General features: G+C 34.4%; 1 pseudogene; it reads right to left on the reverse strand.

Annotated features, from left to right (window-relative positions):
- Window positions 1-5808: 5808 nt before the first annotated feature.
- On the reverse strand, window positions 5809-14097 carry LOC149560832 (actin-related protein 4 pseudogene; annotated as a pseudogene).
- Between the last annotated feature and the right edge of the window lie 7974 nt (window positions 14098-22071).

The raw sequence follows: 22071 nt of genomic DNA on the forward strand, positions 1-22071 counted from the left end.
GATGTTTATTGGGTTGAAGAACTTAGTTACAAATTTTTGAATGTTTCTTAGTTGAACAAATTAGGATACAAAGTTGAATTCTATCATAAAAAGGCCAAGATATTTGATGCTTCCAGTGAATTGATTCAAGGTGGTGATCAAACAAGAGCTAACTTGTTCTATCTAGATTTATCTAACAAGACATGTTTTTTTGTACAATATGAGGATATATGGTTATGGTACAAGAGGCTATGTCAGGTAAATTTTTACAATTTGGTTAGCACAAATAAGATGAAAAGAGTAAGAGGATTGCCAAAGCTAAAGAAACCCAATAATGCTATTTGTAAACAATGTTAATTTGGAAAAATGATAAAGTCTGCTTTAAAGAAAAAGACATGTTCATCTAATGATATTTTGGAATAGGTTCATACTAACCTATGTAGACCTATTGGTGTTTAAAGATATTTTAGAGACAAATATTTCATTGTATTTGTTGATGACTATTCTAGAATGATGACTCTTAGGTTTCTTGAAAAAAAAATCTAATTCTTTTTAGTTATTTAAGTGGTATTTGGATAGAGTTGAAAAGTAGACAGGAAAGAGTCTAAAGTTCTTAAAATCTAATAGAGGCGGAGAATTAATTTCCAATGAATTTAACATATTCTGCAATGATAGAGGAATCAAAACATAGATGTCAACACAAAGGACCCCTCATCACAATGGAATAGCTGAAAGGAGAAATAAATCAATCATGGACTATGTTATAAAATTGATGTTGGAGAAGAATGTATCACATAAATACTAAGGAGAAGATGTAGGTACAAAATTATATACTTCGAATAGAGTACAAGTCAAGAAAGTTACAAATGTTACACCCTTTGAATTGTGGTATGGATATGCTCCTCATGTAAAGTATTTCAAAGTTTCTAGAAGAAAATTCTATCTACTAAAAGATAATAGAAATGTAAAAATTGATGCTAAAGTGATGAAGGCATATTCCTAGATTATTCCACTAGGAGAAGCACTTATAATTATTTTAATTTTAACACAAAAAGTTGTGGAAAGTATAAATGTAAAAGTTAATGAATATGAAGAAAAGGATAAAGTTGAATGCAAGAAAAAATCTAAAGACTTCAACATATTCATATATGTGAATGAAGGTTCTCCCTACACCCACCTAAGCAAGACAATAAAGCTACAAATAATCAACAAAATTAAAATGTCAAGTTACAATAGAAAGTTGTCAAGAAATAGAATGTGGGTGCTCAGAAACAATAAGGTAATGTGAAGGTAACTATAAAAGGAGCCAAAGATAAGGAAGACAATGTAAAAAAAATTTGACAAGAAAAATTCCCACAAACTGCTTGGTCAAAATTTTAACCAGTCTAGGTCAAAATTTTGACCAAAATTCATCAAAAATTGAGTTCAAATTCTTATATGATAGAGTTGAGAAGAAATGGCACTATTGTCTAAACTTGGAGAGACAAATTAAAGAAACATCACTTTTGCAAGTGATGCCTAAACTCAGTAAGGCACAAATTGCTAAGGCTATGAAGAAATATGTAGTTAGGTTTGTACGTAAATATAGAGCATTTAGCATTTTATAAAATAATATTGAAGATGTGGTTAAGAAGTCCACACAAATGTGGAAAGTAACATATGGACTTGCTACAGTGAAGGAAGGTGAATAGGAACCCAAAGAGGTGAAGGATGATGAAGAAGATGACAATGAGGATGCTGTTGAGTGAGGAACAGAAATGAACATAGATGACAAGGCAATAGCTAAGGAAGAGCAGCAAAAGGAACAGAGTGTATCAAATACACAATTGCCTAGTGTCAGCCCTCAACATGTAACAAGTGAGAATACTAAACAAGTAATAGTTAAGGATGTTTTAATGTCATAGCTTAGAACATCAATCCCCTTATAGAGGAAGATCTCAAGAAGATACTTGATCATTCCACAATATAGGAAAAACTTTGTGATAATCTTATATTGGTGAGTGTGGATGAATTGTAGAAGAAAATGACTAATATTGAAAGGGAAAATTTGAATACAAAAGAACCACCCTCAATGCCCCCTCAAGTCACTAATGTACAACCTTTGGACAAAATATTAGAAGGTACAATTGAAAAGGTTGATACAACTGACAAGGTTGATATAGTTGACAAGGTTGATACAATTCAGAAGAGCTCAATGGAAACTCAAGCCACTACTGAGGAAAAAAGTCAAACAGGTTAGATAGGCTTATCTAAACCAATAACACAAGTACAAGGTGCATCACAAAGTATTTTGGCAGAATAGGAAAAGCCTGAAGAGATAGAGTTGGCACCTAAGTTGAAGGAGCAAGTTGTAATTCAAGCCATGGTAACCTTACCAGTATCTAGCACTCCTTCAAGTCATACTCTTCAGAAGCTGAGCATAAATGCAACTCCATTGCAGATCTCAATGTCGAGTCTGAGCTCATCAAAGGAAGAAGAAGTGATACAATATGGAGATGTTAGCCTTGATGAAGATATTGTGTTACCAAAGTATGACAATTGAGCATATGGTCATATTACAATAAGCCCTAGCAAGAAGGAAGCATTGAGAACTACTTAGAAGGGATCATAGGTAGAAGTAAGCATTGCAAGATATTAAAGACATCTTTTTAGATGCATTCACTTTGCCAACTCCAGATGAGACCAAGACACTAATTGAACAACTGAAAAGCATAGTAAAAATGGTTAGTGATGCAGACCTAGACACAAATGCAAAATTATTAGAATGGTCAAAAAAGAAATTTTAGAGAAAAGTAAATGAAAAGATATCAGGTGACATAGCACTAACACAAGTTGCATTGGCAACTAAAGTAGAAAGTGTGAAGAAGGTACTTGAGAACATTTTCTCATTGTACACTAAACTATGTAATCCAACACTCTTCACACTAGAGATCAAAAGTCACATTTTGAGTTTGGAATGTTAGATTACTTCATCAAGTGCAAAACTATCTCTGACACTAGCCCAAACTGAGAAGTACTTTAGAACATTGTTACAAACCTAGAGTCAGTTAGCTACATTGTCAGCAGATGAGGCCAATATAAGGGTCAAATTGATTAGCATCTAGACAACATTGACCCCCCATATGGAATTTTTGCAAAAGGCACTAGGTTATGCTGAAAATCTCATGAAGAAAGACCCAAATCTTTCAACATTAGACGTCCTAGTCCACCTTTTTGCCGAGCTTGCTATCCAAATCAAGTCTTTGGATGTAGCATGTGAAAACTAGGATGTAGCTCTCAAGATGATCCTAGATGTCCATTAATCTTTCTTCGACAAACACACTATAAGTGTAAAGCCCATTGACATTAGTGTCAAAAAGGGGGGGAGAGTATGAAAAAGGAGAGAAACTAATAGAGATGGAATAAAGAAGAATGAGGGAGATTAAGAAAAGGAATAGGCAAAAGACATATTAAGCTAAGTCAAAGCAAGCACAAACAACATGAAGTCAAAGAGTGTTAGTTGAGACACACTTACTTAGCAAGAGTACATAATTTTGGATATAGAAAAAACTTATAAACCTAGGGGGAGTTATCAGATTTTGAGGTATCTAAGTTGTTACAAAATTTTGAAATTTTGAAGTTTTATATATAAGCTAAATAAGGGACATAAGAAATATGTTATGCTCATAAGGTTAATGATATTAATGCATGACCAAGTGTTTTTGACACTCATGTCAAATGTAGAACTTGTTGATCCTAGATTGCTCTTAACAAATGAGTGTCCACACACTTAAGTCATTTACTTAGTCCATGTCAAACAAGTTGTAATGAACTTGGATTAATGTGTTTTACCCTATCAGGAATATTATGTATTAAGTTCAAATCATTATTGATGTAATAAATTTTATTTTATTTTTTAATTGTTTTAATCAAATAACTCATAAGTTGTCATAAATATTATTAATATTAAAAAAAGTCCTATATAAACATTAAATATATTATTATTATTACAAGAAGTATTAATATTGTCAAATTCCCAAAAATATTCATTTTACAATTCTAAAATGTTTTACCTAAATCAAATCTGATTACTAAAAACATTCTTTTAAAATGGAAACCCTAAAATTACTAATATATGATGATAGCATAAAAGTTGCTACATCGATGTAATATTAAACATAATATAGGAATTGAATTATGCAAAACTAAATAAATCATGACAGTCAGGACCTTTCATTCGCAATTGTGCATGATATATATATATATATATATATATATATATATATCATTGATTAGAGTTAGGTAAAGGACACACCCATAGGATACAATATATTGATACATCAAGATGAGAGAATAAGCCATAAGAAAATAGAAGATTTAATAAAGAAAAGTAGAACATTTGTAAGCCACAGGAAAATCACCTTGCTCAGCACCTGTACCACTACCACAGGATGTACTGAGGTATAATCAAACTATCATACCACATAATTGCAAATCTGTGAACCATCATTAATACAGGTCTGATTATTTAGACTCGGTGGCAGTATCATAGTTCTAAATTCGCAATGGCATTCATGTTATTAAACACTACAATCATGTTATAATAGAGGTAATTGTAATCAAATCGCATGTAGGGTCAATTATGAGGATTGGTATCATATACATTACATTGAGCTTAATTAAAAGGCTATGTCATTCACCCATTTAGATTAGTAAAAATAATTCGTGGGTATGCATAGAATGTAATCAAATAATTTATATTATAAAGTATTTTATATATATATACCCAATGATTAATATTTCAATTTGTAAATATGGGTATAACTATATTAAGATCTCATTACATTATACAATCTGAAAGATTACCAATAAAGATATATTTTTTCAACTATAGTCCAGGAAGCTTGCTCTCTACTGAGCTATGGCATCTTTAGATAGGGAGTGGGTGGAGTAAATTTGAGCACCTAACAGTATCCTCTAGGGAACCACTTGTAGCTTGTTTCACATGCCCTTTGCACTGTCAATCTACCGTCTCCAGATAGTCATAACCCTGAGAGAATAGCTTGCTTGGTGCTATAGAGTAAAACTTTATAAATCAATTAAATTAATTAATTATATTTCTCAATCCCTCCATTTTGAATAATAATAAGGATCTAAGGCATGTTAACTGGAATGACTTCCTAAAATTATACTAAATTTTGAATAACAGGTCAAAGAATTAAAAAGGGGTCATTACAATTGGTATCAGAGTTTGATCCTGCCATCTTGAAAAAATAGTAAATGACAAGAGGAGCAAAGATGAGTGAGCAATTATCAAATGAAATCAGAAATGGCATGGAACAGACAAACCAACCCTTAGCAGAACAAATAGAAAGATCAAATCAAGCACTTCTTCAAGCCTTTCAAAATATGGGAAATTCCATAAACAATCTCAAAAAACATAATTCTGGTGGAAGAGACGTAAGCTCAAACCATTAAGAAAATAATAGAGCTTCACCATCTCAAGAACCCAAACCCCCTTTCTTATCAAGGGAAGACCCTCCCAGGGAAGAAGGAGGTCAGGCAACTAGTATTGCTATTGAAAATGCCAGAGCTTATGCCAACCTTGAACTAAAAATTAGAGAGTTAATATCATTCAGAGAATTTTGTGAAGCCAATAGACATGAAACACATAAGAGAGAAAGAAGCCTTCAAAACCAAGACTTTAGAAGTAAAATAAATAAAGTGACACTTCCAAATTTTGATGGGTCAGAAAAATTCACTGCACATGCTTGGTTACAAAAATTAAACACCTATTTGACCCTTAGTCCAATGGTAGAAGAAGATGCACTCCAATTTGCAATCCTCCACCTAGAAGGAACAACACATGATTGGTGGCACCACAGTCTTATTACTCAAGGGCACCAAAATATTACCTCCTATGAAGAATTCTCTCAGAAACTCATTAAGAGATTTGATAGAAAGCATCCTCAAGAAAACTTTAAGAAATTAACTCGAATAAGACAGCAAGTATCAGTAGAGGATTATATTAAGGAATTCCAAAAGATCTTGGTCTAGGTCACAGGAGTAGATGATGAATGCTCTACTTACTTGTTCATAGAAGGTTTGAGAGATTCACTAAAAGGTCTAGTAAGTGCCTTGAAACCTTCATCTCTAGATGATGCCTTTGAAATAGCACTCAGATTGGAAGTTTCAAATACAAATAAAAAACCATGGAATAAGCCCACTATTAAAAATCACAAAAAAGATAAATCCTACAAAAAATTCATTCTGTCTAAGGAACAAGAAGAATTAAAGAAAAAAAAATTATGCTTTAAATGCCAAGAACCATGGGAGCCAGGCCATAATAGGAAAAAGAACACTTGTAGAAATTGTGGAATTTATTGGATGCCCAGATACAGATGTGGTAAGAAAGGCCGCATCCAAAGAATGGAAGAGGATGATGAGAAAGAAAGGGTGATCAAAAAGGCAAAATTTTACAAAGGCAATGAAGAAGAAGTAGAGGGGGAAGAATATGGAGTAATAGCCACTATGACTCAACCCTCCAAAAATAGGGTCTTAAGAATTAGATGCACCCTTAATGGATAGAAAATCATTGCATTGGTGGATAATGGAGCATCCCATAACTACATTAATGAAAGATTGGTTAATAGAATGAAATTAAAAATTGAGAAATTCAAAGGTTTTACTTCTATTCAAGAAACAGGATCATTGGTATGTTGCACAAAAGTTATTCCACAACAAGAAATCACCTTAGGAAGAAAGCACACCATTAGAGAAGACCTACATGTGGTTCCACTAGACTTGGATATAATTTTGAGCAGCCCATGGATATTTTCTCTGGGATGTTTTAGGTTTGACCTTCCAAACCTAAAAATCCATTTTGAGCACAATGGGGAAGAAATAACATTGGAAGGAATACCTGATGATTCTGCGAAATTGGTTTCTTGCAAAAGAATAGAAAGAATACTACGATATGATTAGGGAGAATGGATTGTACAATTTTTATTATTAAACAAATAAACTCCACAAGAATCCATCATCCATATTGACATTGAACCTATCATTAAGAAACATCAGAGAGTGTTTAAAGAGACTCCCCCAGGATTACCTCCCAAAAGAGGATTTGAACACATTATAGAATTGGAAAAGGATGCTAAACCAGTGATCACCACCCCTTACCGACATCATCAAAAGTATAAGGATGAAATTGAAAAGGCCATTCAAGAACTCTTAGCAATGGGACACATTCAATCCAGCTCCAGTCCCTTTGCATCACTAGTAGTACTTGTAAAGAAGAAAGATGGGGCAATGAAGATGTGTATAGATTATTGAGCCCTAAATAAGAAGACTATAAAAAATTGCTATCCCATTCCTAGGGTGGATGAACTCATAGATGAACTTCATGGAGCAATATATTTCTCAAAAATTGATTTACATTCAGGATACCATCAAATCAGAATGAGGAAGGAGGATGTTCCCAAGATAGCATTTAGATGTCATTACAGGCATTTTGAGTTTCTAGTTCTACCCTTTGGCCTAACTAATGCTCCAAGCACCTTCCAATCACGTATGAATCATATATTCCTAAAAAAACTCAAGAAATTCCTTCTTATTTTCTTTGATAACCTCCTTATCTATAGAAAAACTTGGGCATAATATCTCCAACACATTGATGAAGTCCTGAGTATATTGGAATCTGAATCCCTATTTGCAAAAGCATCAAAGTGTGAATTTGGATTAGAAGAAATTCTATATCTTGGTCATAAAATTAGTGCCAAAGGTGTAAGCGTGGATGAGGAAAATATTAAGGCAATAAGAGAATGGCCAAAACCCAAAACTCTAACTCAACTCAGAGGGTTCTTAAGCCTATGCAGCTACTATAGACGGTTTGTGAAGCATTTTTCAAAATTAGCATTTCCTTTGATAGACCTAACCAAAAAGGGAAATTTTGGATGGAATGAAGTAGCACAAGAAGCTTTTGAAGAGTTAAAAGAAAGAATGAGTTCATGCCCAGTCTTAGCTGTCCTAGATTTTACACAACCTTTTGAATTTCAATGTGATGCTTCTAGTGAAGGAATTGGGGTTGTGCTTATGCAAAAAAAACACCCTATTGCTAGCCAAAAAATTTCTAAGAAAGAAAGACACTACTCAATTTATGGTAAGGAAATTTTAGCCATCATGCACGCATTGGCAAAATTCAGGCAATACCTAGTGTGTGGAAGGTTTAATATTAAAACATATCACAATAGCCTAAGATTCTTCATGACTCAAAAAGATCTTAATAATCGACAGTAGAAATGGATAAGTAAAATCCAAGCCTATAACTTTGATATTGAGTATGTCAGAGGCACTCATGATCTAGTAGCTGATGCTTTATCCAAGCAAGGACAATTGAATACCATTACTAGTATCACAGATAATTGGAAAAATGAAATTAATGTAGAATATGCTAAAGATCCTAGAACCAATGAGATCATGGAAGGAAATATAACCAATGATGAAATCAAAACTGTGGAGGACCTCATACTATGCAGAGGAAGAATATTGATAGCAGCAAATTCTAAAGTTAAAAGAAAGATCATGAAGGAGTATCATGATAACCCCCTATCTGGTCAAACTAGATTTTACAAAACTTACAAAAAGGTAAGAGAGAGGTACTCCTAGAAAGATATGAAGAAGGACATCATAAAGCATGTCCAGGAATGTATATCATGTCAAAAGAAAAAATTTGAACAACATTACCTGGCTAGTTTATTACAACCATTACCTATTCCCAATCAAAAGTGGGAGAGCATTTCTATGGATTTCATCACAGGCTTACCTAAAGTGCAAGAAAAAGATTCCATCTTGGTAGTAGTGGATAGGCTAACAAAATTTGCACATTTCTTTCCCATATCCATACATTATAAAGCACCACAGATGGCAAAATTATTTTTTAAAGAGATTTTCAAGCTTCACAGATTGCCTAGAAATATTTTAAGTGATAGGGATAGCAAATTCCTCAGCCTATTTTGGAAAGAACTCTTTAGGTTAGCAGGAACTAAATTAACCCCCAACACTAGTTATCATCCCTAAACAGATGGGCAAACTGAAATTGTCAATAAGTGGATAGAAGGTTACCTTAGAAATTATGTGACATGACAACAAAATACATGGGTCAAATGGTTGTACTTGGGAGAATATTGTTATAATAATACCCATCACATGTCAATTGGGATGAGTCCCTTTAAAGCATTATATGGATATGAAACCACTACATTTGGGGATCTAATCATTCAAGAAAGAAAAGTACCAGAAGCCAAGGATTTCATTCAGCAAAGTACTGATATTATGAAGGTTCTCAAAGATAATCTCCACCATGCTCAAAACCAATAGAAGGGTTATGCTAATCAGAAATGGGTGGAAAGGTCATTCCAAGTCAGAGATCTAGTATTCCTAAGATTGCAACCCTGCAAACAATCCTCACTCAAGATTAGTGGAGCAGAAAAACTAAAACCCCATTTCTATGGGCCATACCAGATCCTGAGAAGGATAGGAGAAGTGGCATATGAGTTAGAGCTACCTAAAAATAGTAAAATCCACAATGTATTCCATGTATCTAGATTAAAAAGGGTCCTCAGAAAGAATATAAACCCTTGTGTTGAGCTGCCACTACTAAACAATCAAGGAAAGCTCATTCTAGAGCCTGAGACTATTCTTGAAAAATGGGAGAAGAGATTAAGGAATAGGACTATTCTAGAGTACTTAGTAAGTTGGAAAACTCTCCCCAAGGAAGATGCTACCTGGGTTAGAGAAGAAGCCCTTTCTCATACAACATTGCTTGGGGACAAGCAAAATTTGGAAGGGGGAACTGTAATGAACCTAGATTAATGTGTTTTACTCTATTAGGAATATTATGTATTAAGCTCAAATAATTATTGATGTAATAATTTTCTTTTTATTAAAAAATTGTTTTAATCAAATAACTCATAAGTTGTCATAAATATTATTAATATTAAAGAAAGTCCCATATAAACATTAAATATATTATTATTATTACAAGATGTATTAATATCATCAACTTCCCAGAAATATTCATTTTACTATTCTAACATGGTTTACGTAAATCAAATCTGATTACTACAAACATTCTTTTAAAATGGAAACCCTAAAATTACTAATATATGATGATAGTGTAAAAGTTGCTACATCGATATAATATTAAACATAATATAGGGATTGAATTATGAAAAACTAAATAAGTCATGACAGTCATGACCTTTCATTTGCAACTGTGCATGATATATATATATATTAGGTAAAGGACACACGCACGGGATACAATATATTGATATGTGTTGGTAAACAGATTGTTCTTCTTCTAATTCTCCTTTTAATTTGCCCAATTTGTAATGAAGAACAAATTTACGCAATAGTTGGGAAACTATTTTTGAGAATAATTAGTTTCCCTCTGAATTAAGGTACAACTCCCTATGTGAATAATGTTCAAGGAATTATGTTTCTCTCCTGCACTAACATGGGGTATGCTCTTAACCCAAGAGCAAAAGAGGCAAACCAAATTAAGCCTAAACAGGACTTAATCCAGGCATGAAAAACTTTCTAATCTATAAACCAAGCAATAGAACTCACAATTCTAATGAATCCATATACTTAGCATTTAATTAACCTACAACAAGTGCTAACAAAAAAATAAATGAGACGATTAAAGACTTCTAATGAATCTTTCCCTGAATACCCCAAAGCATTGCTTAATGTTGTCAATTCATATCCTCATGACAAAAGAATAAAACATCTTTTCTCTCCTTCTATAATTTGGAAAAATAAAGACACGTAGAAGCAATGACTAATTAAATGAACAGAAAACCATTGACATAAAATCCTCTTTATTGGCTCTGAAATATTAAGTCTGATACATCAACAATTCTTTCCCCCTCCTACTCCAACTCTCTGACTGTTCTGGTTCCCATGACTGTTCTGGTTCTTCTATGACCATTCAGTTCTTCTACCTCTTTGGTTCTATAACCATTCAGTTTGTAACTAATTCTTGGTCTATTCACATGGCTTGTATCTTTTGAGTGGAAAGTTAATTCTTTCACATAGATGTAGCCTTGAGATTTCTGAGGCAAAATATTATTAGCATTAAACTCAGTGACTAATCCATTGAAAAGGATGTGTATATGAGATATATAGCCATCTTCTTGACTTCAAGCACTCATTATGGTGGCAACATGAAATGGTACCATTAAGCCATTTATTGGTAATAAAATATCCTCATTCTTGTGATCAACCTGAATCATTAATTCCTTTGATGAAGGAATTTCACCTATATTGTTATAGGCATCCAAGTCACATGGAGATTTGCAATTACCCTGAGAATCACTTGAATTGAAACTCCCTGAAGGGAATGTTCTTGCATTCTCATCACTCTTTTTTCGAGATACTTTGGCCTGATGTCATCTTTGTATGTCCTCTTCAGTAGCCTCCTATTTATCATAACTCAGAATTTCTTTTACTTTTAGGTTTGAAATATTAGACTCTGTCCTGTTTGCATCAACTTTGGGGCTTGGTCTCATTTCAGATTCTTCTTCTTCATCATCATTAAAGGAGTAGAGAACATCTAAAATAGATTTAGAGCAAGTAGCAGTTGCAACTTCTGGCCCTTTACGTAATAGTTGTCTTCAGAAAAGAAATCGATAACTTCATTTATTTAGCAACTTCATGCTATACGTCTGCAAATATTTGATGTTCTAATCACCTTTCGACTTTTGCGTAGCATACAAGACAGTAGAATTGCCTCTTGAGCTCCTTATCTGCCATTATAATTTAAAATATTACAGTCAGCATGCCTTGGAGCACCAAAAACATGGATTTCTGCTTCGAGCATCTGGAGTATTTTTGAGCCAAACTTCCAACATAAGAAATGTTCCTTGAGACATTAAAAAAGGACCCACATGCATGGATTTGAAAAAGAACTCGTATCCTTGAAGATAAGAGTCATCAGATTTCGGCCACTCTAAGTGCAAAAATGGACTTGGAGAACCTGATTCTGGATTTTTCACCTAAGGCCTTTCCACACGTTTTAAGCTCAAACTTCATGAAGATGAAATCTTCCTTGCTACATTTTAAGATGACCCAGATCCTTGGGTTTTTGAAAATAACTCAAAAAAATCATTGAAAATAGAGTTTGTAGGATTTCAAATTCCAAGTGCGAAAGATAAAATATTCTTCAAGTGATTCTAAAAGGACCCATGTGATTCATTTTTGAGAACAAGTCATACAATACCAAAAAATCGTTGGTGGGTTTTTGCCTCTGTTGGTGCGCAAAAACAATGGAGAAGCCAAAATCTAAAAACCTGCAAGGCAATTTCTCTTCCATTTCTTTATCATTTTTCCTATTGTTTCTTGTAATTATTTCATATGAGCCCAAAAAATCAATGCATGGCTTCAATTCACACGTTGTGTCTTTGTTTAGTTGTATTGCCACTTGCAAGAATCTTGACATGTGTTGCTGGTGGTGTTTCCTCCACCAAGTCCTTCTCCAAGGATTCCTTCATTTGTTGCATTGATGCTATGCCACCTACAAGAAGAATGGCATTGAATAGTTCCCTGTGTATATCTGCATCACTCTTGTTTATACTTTCAATAACCATCTGTGGAAGTCCACGGATTGCATATCCAGAAGTATCTAACTTATCCACATTAGGTATTGTCTGAATTAGAGATGGATTGAACAAAAGATCAGGGATCTTGAATTTGTCAGCTCCAATTTCTATAATTTGTCCATCAGGAAGTTCATATGGTGTTGTTGGGATGTTAGCATATCCATTCTTATCAAAGGTTGTATTTAGTACACGACATATAGCTTCTTTAATATCACTTGCAATGGTCATCTGTGCATATTTTTTATAGCTCTCAGTAGTATCAAGAAAGTCAATCTTTATTATTTGAAATTCTCTTGATCGAACCTCTTTTCTCTTGAATGAATATCGAGGCCTTAGCATGATCCCTTTACTCTCTAGAGACTTCATAAAGCACTCAGTTAAAACCTCCCCACCAATTGGAGATGACATGATAGCCTTTTGAATAACATAACGATCATGCACTACAACAACAGTTGTCGGTCCACCACCATAATCAATGACTACATTTTTTGCTAAGAATAATGCAGGGACCTTGTCATTCTCAAACATAACCTCTGTTGTTCTTTCTCTTTGAGTTTGTGAATTGGATGATGGCTTTGATAACAACATTGGATGCTCCTTGGGATCGATCTGCAAGTGCTCCCGAAGAGCATGATCCCATATACTATCTACGACATCCTAGTCAGCCACAATCCTATTCTTCAATGTTGGAATAACCTCCATATGATCACACCGGTACCTAAGAGCTTGAGAACCAACATAGAATTTTAGTTTTGATTTGGACCTCTCTGCATCCATTGGAACAATTGCATTGACATCTAAAACTACCTCCAAATTACCTTCAACTTTGGCTGCATCAATATGTTTTGCTTCTTCAATGAATCCCACAATGGAAGGAAAAATTGCCTTTGGAGCATCTTCACCCGCATAACCAGCTTTACATGTATGAGATCATAGATCAAGCACTATAGTTGAGACTTCATCTTGAGATCTTCCAAATTTGTAGAGCCTTTAGTAATCAAATGTCTTTCTGGATTGCACATACTGCTCCATGAATCTCTGAAATAAGGAAGACTTGTATATCCTTTATCTGAGAAGATCATCAATAAAACATGATATCCTTACCAAGCGGTAACTATCTCCTACCCAACATGATGAGACTTAAACCAACCACCAAACTTATGAATGAGAAGGCAAGAAAGAGGGAAACCCGACAAGGATGGCCTACCTATGAAGGACTTAGACCTAGACACGAAACTGACTTGAGGACTATATGATTCCAATATTGCCAAAAAAAAATGGGTGACTTAAAGTCAGGCAACAATACGTCAAGATGAGTGAATAAGGCGTAAGAAAATAGAAGATTTAATAAAGAAAAGGTGAACATTTTTAAGCTAGGGGAAAATCACCTTGCTCAGCACCTGTACTACTACCACAGGACGTACTGAGGTATAATCAAACTATCATACCACAAAATTGCAAATATGTGAACCATCGTTAATACAGGTATGATTATTTAGACTTGGCGATAGTATCATAGTTATAAATTTGCAATGGCATTCAGGTTATTAAACACTATAATCGTCTTATAATAGAGGTAATTGTAATTGAATCGCATGTAGAGTTAATTATGAGGATTGGTATCATATAAATTACATTGAGCTTAATTAAAAGGCTATGTCATTCACCCATTTAGATTAGTAAAAATAATTCGTGGGTATGCATAGAATGTAATCAAATGATTTATATTATAAAGTATTATATATATATATATATAACCAATGATTAATATTTCAAATTGTAAATATGGGTATAACTATATTAAGATCTCATTACATTGTACAATCTTAAAGATTACCAATAAAGATATATTTTTTCAGCTATAGTCTAGGAAGCTTGCTCTCGTTTGAGCTATGACATCTTTAGATAGGGAGTAGGTGGAGGGAGAGGTGGAGTAAATTTGAGCACCTGACAATATCCTCCAGGGATCCGCTTGTAGCTTATTTCACATGCCCTTTACACCATCAATCTACCATCTCCATGTTGGAATATTCAAATAGGAAAAATACTTATCAGAGTGGGGCGGGTGGGGGGGGGGGGGGGTGAATCAGAAGTATCACACTTTAACCAATAAAACTTTTAGGTGTAAGTAAATTGCATGCATGTAAATACAAAAATTAAACATGAAACTAAGACATGCATCAAAAAAACATAACATTGAAATTTGGTAACCCATAAACCCTCCAGGAGTAAGAAGGTAAAACTGGGGTGGGGATGATACCCACAAAAATTACTGTATCAATATTGTTCAACCACTTATGATGGTCTGCCCTGTTAAAGGCTTTACACTGTGTCAATAGTGACCTAGTTAGAGGATTTACAAACACTTTATATGAAGTGTCACCTTGTTAAAAGATTTAATCACCTATTTAAAGGATCTATGAAATAGCTGTTAAGCTAACCTATCACCATAGTATTTTCATTCTAATACAATTACTAGAAAGTATTAGGTATAATGAACTTGATAGATTACAATCCTTGATTGCTGAATGTAGGCACTTGTTCTGCTTTCTCTGATCTTGATCCTTTGTGATTTAATAACCCTTGTTCTGAAAGTAGATTTCCTTATACACAATTGTATATCTACTCGTATTTTAAAATGAAATTTCATCTTCCTTATAAAGACATTTGAGGATTTAGGGTTAGGTATGGATCTTCAATCCACATTCAATCTCTATTTTTCGCTCATTATTTTCACTTCTTCCATTGGTTACATGCCTTCATCATTTTTCTTATTGGCTGCATGTAGATTGCATAGGAAAGATAAAATATTTGATCTTATCATTTAATCCTTTGATATTTACCTTATGTCAGCTACAAAAACTATTTGCATCATAGTTTGTGTAATTACAAACTCTTATGCTGATATTATGAGTTACTCGACTCCTGAAGCAGTATTGATGCTCGACACATGCTATTTCTTAGATAACTCGACACCTAAACAAAACTGGCTTACTCAGCACTTGTATTATTTATGTATTACTCGACATCATCTATGACTCGACACTTGAATATCACTTCGCACTTCATTCTGCTCGGCACTTAAAATCATTCGACACTTGAACTTTACTTTGCACCTAATCTTCACTCGTCATCTAAAAACTACTCGGTACATGAAGATCACTCGGGACCTAAAGTCTTTCCTAACTCAGATCATGTTGTGGCTCGGCATGCATGGTGTACTCAGCTTCAACATAGAAATTAGGTAAGTGTATTGGCACTCAAGTGTCAAAAACCATTATGAAGTTAACAATCTCCCCCTTTGACATGAGTGACAAAAACACTTAACTGATCTTATGAGTACATTTACTAATCTATTTGGTATATATAGTGTTTAAAGAAAACTTGATCAAAATTTGTAACTTACAATATATACCTCAAAAATTTTGTAACTCCCCCTGAGTTGATTGTGCCATTATCTGTATATCATGCTCCTACTTTTACCTTTTCTCCCCCATTAATTCATCTTCATAATATCTGTATCTCCCCCTATTATATCTCTTTTTCTTCTCCCCTTTTTTGACACTTATGTTAAAGAATGTTTAAGGGTTAAGACCATATTTAGCCAAAAATGTGTTGTTTACCTCCATAATCATCTTGAGAGCTGCATCCCAATTGTTTAAAGCAATTTCTAGTGACTTATGATGGATGGCAGTCTCTGCAACAAGATGAATAAGTCCATCTGATGTAGAAAGATTAGGGTCTTTCTTGAGAATAGTTTCAGCATAGACTTGCTCTTTATGGAGTATTTCTAAATGTGGGGTAAAGGAGGACTGGAGCTATATCAATTCTGCCTTGATATTGGCCTCTTTTGTTGTTAACACAGCTATTTCCTTTTGAGTGTGAAGCGTCTGGGTAAAATGCTTCTCACTTTGAGCTGGATCTTTAGGTAGCTGCATCCTAGAAATATTTAAATTTCTTTCCAAGCTCATTGTCTTTTGGCTAGTCTCCTGTGTGAAGTATGAAAAGTCACACAACTTTTTGTACAATGAGAATATATTCTCAAGTACCTTTTTCACTTTGTCAATTAGCTTTGCCAATTCAACCTGGGAAAGTGCAATTTGAATTGATATTTGCTCATTTACTTTTCCCTGGAATTTTCTTTCAGATGATTCCATAAGTTTTGCATTTGTCTCTTGGTCTTTATTTGTCACCTGGTCAACAATATCTATCAACTGCTCCATGATATGGTTTGACTCATCTGGTGATTGCAAACTGAAGGCATCCATAAAGATGTCCTTAATCTCATGTAGTGTTTTCTTTTGTTTATACTCCTTCCTAAGTATCTCTTGTCTTTTTCTCCTAGTCAGTGCTTCCTGCACCTCATTTATTTGATCAATGGTTATAGTTTTTGAGTCATAGCCTGGTATAACTATCTCCTCATCTAATTTGAGGTCTCCATAGTGAAGTACCCTTCCAACTTTTGTAGTACTAGATGTTGGTACAGATATTTGCAATGGCTGGTGTGAAGGAGTTCCCGAGGTAGGAAAATTTATCAATGTTTGTATTGCCTCCTATTCTTTAGGGGTTTCCACTGTTTCCTCCTCCTGTTGTCTTCTATCTTGATCAATTATGATAATATTAGGAAGTGCACCTTGTGTTTGTGTTGTAGGATCAGATGTAATAGTCTATCATGTTTGTTTTGTCTGTCATGTTTGTTCTATTCCTTTTTCTACAACTGGACTCGGCTTCTTTGTTGTAGTATCAACTATGCCTATTGAAATAATTGTTTGCATTTGAAGTTGACTACTAGTAGCTGTAGAGATGATGGAAGGTGGTTCTTGTGGGTTTACCTTATCTCTAACTATGCTTTCTAATAGTTTTTGCAATTCATCCATACTGACCAATACTAGATCTGCACATAATATTGCTTGTTGTGTAGATTGGTCAAGGATTCTTTTGAGATCTTCTACAGTTAATGGATTGATATTCTGACCAGAAGTATCAGGAACATCAATAATAGTTACAGTGTCTGTAGGTGTGATGGATACTTTAGGAGGGCTAGAGGGTGGCAATTGTGTGTCTTGCACACTCTAATCTGGTTGCTTCTCTTGCTCAGCTATTGCCATTATACCTTATTTTTCTGTCTCTTCCTCCTCTCCATCTTTCTTTTCTTCTTCCTTCTTTTCTTCTTCTACTTTCTTTTCTTCTTCTCCCTTCTATATTGATATCTTCTCTTCTCTCCTTTTTCTCCTCTCTTCTAGTGGCGTAGCAGCTTCTTCCTTGTATTCTTCTTCAAGAAAATCTTCAATCTTCTTGTACAAGTTTTTCCATGATTTCATTGTTCTTTGAACAATTTCTTCCATCTTGTTTTGGAGTATGAAGAATGCCCTATATTTAGGTGTAAACCTATTATTATGCCTTTTGACTTCTTTCTTTACTTGTTCCTTAGTCAAATCTGGAAATACGCTTGCTAGGGTTGATTCCCTCATCTCCTTCTCCATTTTCATACAAAAATGTCATCTACCTTCTACAATTTTAGATAGTTCTTTTGGCAATTGTCCATCTAGTTCAAGTGGAGTGTACTTGAACTGTGCCATCATTCCATAGACTATTTCTTCTATCTTATTTTGTTCTTCTTTGGTAAACTTATTGAAATCAACTTTATTTAAGTTTCTTAAATCACCATTTCCAATCTTTTTACATAAAATATCAACTGAAGAATGGCTTACCTTTTCAGATTGATCTTCTTCATCAGTATCAGGTTGAGCCACATATCTTCTTCTTTTCCTCGACTCTTCCTATGTTTCCTTGATTTTTTTCTTCTTTGTAACTTCCTCTTTAGCCTTTTGAGTGGAGGCCCTTGTTGCAGCTCGTGTTGTAGGTTTTTGAGGTGATGGCATGGCAGATTTCTTTAGTTTTTGCTGAGCTGGAGGCTGTTCTGTTGCATTTCTTTTCTTTGACTCAGCTTCAGTTGGTGCTTCCTTGGCTTCTTTGTCTTCTGCACCTTCCTTATCTTCACCCAGTCCTTGAGTTAATTCCTTTGGGCCTTGTTCTTGCTCATCTTCATCATCATTGTCATCTTATTCTTCTTCTGCTTTAGCCTCAACTTCTTCACCAAATTTATTCTTAATCTTCTTTAACAATTTGTCTTTCTTCTTTAATGTGGAAGCAATCTTTAATTCCATGTTTATTTTTTACCTTACTACATCATAGGTGCCAAAATGTGGAGCACTTTTATATGTTTCTTCTGCCAATAATGCAATTATTACTGCAGATGCCTCATCAACATTGATTTCATATCCAAATGGCCTTAGCCATCTCACTCTTGGAATTTCTGCTTGGATGTATGTGAAGTCAATATCAACCAAGAAACATATATCATTAACATGTTCTTCTACTAAAGTAACTGGTATTCTCACCCTTTGTTTCATGGATTTCTTGAAATCTTTGAAATAGCTTGTCATCAGGGTATCAAAATTTTCTCCCATTTGTTCTATATATTCATTGATTTGGGCAATGATTGTTCTATCATTCCTCCATGTCACTTTGCCAAAAGAGGGAAACTCATTTTGAACATAGAAGAATATACAAACTAGAATTGCTCCAAATTTGCATTGAGTGCCCTTTGTCCTTCTTATGGCAGCTAGGTTTTCATTAATCTGTTGTAGTTGTAGTTCTGCAAGATCATAAGTATGATCTTTTTTCACCAATTTGTAGCCTACATCTACTACAATACATGGTACACTGTTGAGTCTATTGGATTGGTAGAACTTATGAGCGATGACTCTAATAGAAAATTCAACTAGAGGATCTTGTATGTTGTGAATTGTCATTCCTCTCTTATTCCACTGAGCACCAGTGTTCTTTTCAATAACCTCCTTCAATTAACTTCTCAAGGTTTTGAACCGATCTAGGGTTGGGTACCCTGTTACTCTATGTATGATTTCATTGGTTAATTTGATGGCAATATCTTCTAACCACATACTACCACCATGAATTCTGCTAAGCACAAGTCTAACCCATTCTGTCTTGAATATGATGGGAAAGCTCAAAACTTGGGTCAAACCTTTTCTTTCAACAATTTTGAATTCATCTCTTAAGACTCCATCTATGCACAATTTCTCATAGCCTTGCCTTATTTCCATATCTCCTAGGGCACCTATCTTACAATTGTAGCATTTCCTAACATCTTGAACCATTACAAATTTTGGGGGTATTTGGGAGAGAGCTCCGACTGGGTTGTTTTTGTATGCAACTTCAGGTATGGGACGAACATCAAGTTGCTTGACCTCATTGGACACTAACTAAACTTCAAATGACTCTTTGTCCATGATTTTCTTGGAACTTGATGCCATTTATCAAAACTAGGGTTTTCTTTTTACGAAATATAAAATTAAATAGCTTGGCACAAATGAAAAATACCTCAAGATCAATGAAAACATGTTGGGAGAGGTTGCAATCTACTTGAAATGTTGGATTCTTTGCTGTGAAGTTGCTCTGCTCTTTTTCTCTTCTTTGCTTATCGATTGCGATGAGTAAAACTGATTAAAATCGTGATAATAGACCCTATTTTCATTGCATTAAATGTTCATCTGCCAACTCAGCTTTTGAATTTTTTTTTTGACCTAACTCAGCATCAGCTATCAATTTGATCGATGTTAGGAGCTCGACATGTGTTGGAGTTTAACTCGGCATCCAAAGATAGCTTGGCAACATCATTTAGATTTTGTCTTGACATCTTGTCTCATGCAGATTTATACTTTGCATAGCTTCTTTGTCTTGGGACTGATGTGTGATATAGCTTTGTATATCAGTCCTATATACTTCTCATGCTTAGTTTGATGAAGTGTGATCACTTGGCCCATTGGGTGAAGTGATCCCTCCACTTGATGTGTTGCACTCATCTTTCTTTTTCCAAGTTTTATTCATTTGCCCTCTTATATTTTCGACATCAATCTTTTCTTTGCCCTTATTTTCTTCAGTCTTGGGTGTCTTTGACCTTGTAGGATAATTTCTGTTGGTATGACCAATTTTTACACAACTAAAACATGTGGTTTGATTCAACCATCTCTTGTAGTTCCCTTTGAAATGTGTTCTTAGGCAGTTCTAGGGCATATTTCCATATTCTTGACAACAATGACAACTATACCTGGTATTGTAATCGCAATGATAATGACTTCCATTCCCTTTTGATTTTACTGGTTGATTTGATGTCCACATAGGTTTTGATCTGCATTCAGATGCCCTATGTCCATACTTTTTGCAATTATAACAATGTCCATCAAATCTCTAAGTCCTTGTGACATTAGATCTGAAATCTTGTGTCATATGTCCTTGCATGTTGCACTTGTGACAGAAGTTCTTACTCTTGGGTGTGTTTGATTGATTGAATCTTCTACTCCTACAAACATTAATTGTATGCCCCTTCTTATTATAGTAATAACAAGTGGGTTTTCAATCCTTACCTTTGTCACTTCTTTGTTCACCACTCTTTGATGATTCTCCAACTTCAGTGCTATTGTATCCAAGTCCTGATATATCATGGGCAGATCTTGGGAATTTCATCAATTGTTCAAAATACTTGATGGCTTCACTAGACTTGTTGAGATTCTCTGCTACCTCTTTTTCTCTGTTCAATTCATTCTGTATTTGTTTATTTTGCATCTTCAAAGTAGAGATCTAAATATCTTTCACATTGAGTTCATGATGAAGGTTCATCATTTGGGCAAGTGTATCCATCTGCATGTTTGAGATCCTTGTCAATTTAGTACATTTTTCTTCAAGTCTGTTTGCAAGATTTCTTTTGTCATTTTCCATCATGACTTTATCCTCAATTGCCCTTTTCTTTCGTTCAATAATTTCACATATCATTATGGCGTTTGATTCATGTTCCATCTTGAGAGATCTTATCTCCTCTGCTTGAACTTTGTTTTTCTCCATCAGTTCTGCTATTGTTGCATCAAATTCTTTAGTGGCTCCATTGGCAAACACTTGTGTAGTATCAACCTCCTTGTAGTGTATATCATTTTCAGCTATGGCTATCCCCTTTCTTCTCTTTAAAGATTTTCTTAATTCCACTCTTGCTTCTTCTACTTTTTGTAGAGCAAGATGCACATCAATCGCCTGGTTTTCAATTATCTTTCCAAGTTTGAAAACTTCCATCTTTAGATCTTTTTCTCCAAGCTGTCAAACTTTTCCTTGTGATAACCTAGATGCTCTGATACCAATTGTTGGAATATTCAAATAGGAAGAATACTTATGAGAGGGTGGGGTGAATCAAAAGTATCACACTTTAACCAATAAAACTTTTAGGTGGAAGTAAATTGCATGCATGTAAATATAACAATTAAACATGAAACTAAGACATGCATCAATAACACATAACACTGGAATTTGGTAACCCAGAAACCCTCTAGGAATAAGAAGGTAAAACTGGGGTGGGGATGATACCCACAAAAATTACTGC

Source organism: Cupressus sempervirens, chromosome 4 (assembly GCF_028749045.1).
Source record: "Cupressus sempervirens isolate cs-2001-9-10 chromosome 4, ASM2874904v1, whole genome shotgun sequence".
NCBI classification, from domain to species: domain Eukaryota; kingdom Viridiplantae; phylum Streptophyta; class Pinopsida; order Cupressales; family Cupressaceae; genus Cupressus; species Cupressus sempervirens.